Source organism: Myotis davidii, unplaced genomic scaffold (genome assembly GCF_000327345.1).
Source record: "Myotis davidii unplaced genomic scaffold, ASM32734v1 scaffold1019, whole genome shotgun sequence".
Taxonomy (NCBI): domain Eukaryota; kingdom Metazoa; phylum Chordata; class Mammalia; order Chiroptera; family Vespertilionidae; genus Myotis; species Myotis davidii.
The window spans coordinates 212,896-213,922 of NW_006291430.1; positions in this window are offsets into that span (position 1 = coordinate 212,896).

The following is a 1,027-nucleotide window of genomic DNA, read 5'->3' on the forward strand; positions in this document are numbered from 1 at the left end:
CCCCTGAGGAGGAAAGGGCGCGGCCCCTTTTAGGCTGGATGGGCAGGTGCCTCTCTCATCCCTACGCTCTTCTGTGATGAACACAGTTAGGACCCAAAGCCCCTTATCACTTCCTGAGAGCTAGTGGTTTCCCCTGGATGCCTCCTCCTCTCCGGGTGCTGAGAGGGGTGGTTACCGCATAGGCCCGGCCCCCCTGCCTGTGGGAAAGCAGTCCTGCCCCCAGGGGCACAGCTGGGGAAGGACAGCAGCTTAGCGCTCACACCCAATGCCCTGTCTTGTGTCCTGGGAATCGAATCGCTGCGCTCTGCCTTCTGACCAAGCCCTCCACTTGCTCAAAGGCCTCTGCACCAGGGCTCCCCTTTCTGCAAACCATCAGAGTTTGTCCCAAAATGAGCCTGTCTCCACCTCAGCCTGTGTGTTTGCCTGTGTCTGCTGCTGGTGTGGACATTTACTAGGCACAGATCGGAGTGGGGGACCTCCGACCATCTGTCCGCCGAGGACTGTGGGGCACTCCCAGGGCCGGATCTGAGCCGTGCCTGCCAGCAGCACGCTGGTGCCCGCCTGCTGCCACCGTCTATGAGATCATGTCTCTCCATTTGGGGACTGTGACATGGTTATATGAGGCCTCCACGGCCAGCGCTCGCATTCCAGGCCCAGACCGGTGTGGCCGCAGAGAAACCAGAGCTGCGAGGGACATTCTCCGGCTCCAAATCACAGACCCGACAGGGAAAGGCATCTGATCAGAAAACGACACCGTTTGGGTTATTTTAAAGCTGGATTTGCGCTGCCCTTTACGTGGGGCCCCTCCTATCACAGGATGACGGTGCCAAGTGATCCTGGTGGCTGCCGCTCGCTTGTTTTTCACTGTAGAACAAGGTCACGTCTGGTTCAGGGGCACGATGAGGTTGTATAGACAAGAGGGCCACCCCCAGCGCAGGCCTGTTTCCTGCTCACAGGACGTGCAGTCGGTGGCCTGGGCCAGGTTCTGAGGCTCAGGGGCCTGCTGTGAATACAGGGAGAGCTTCCT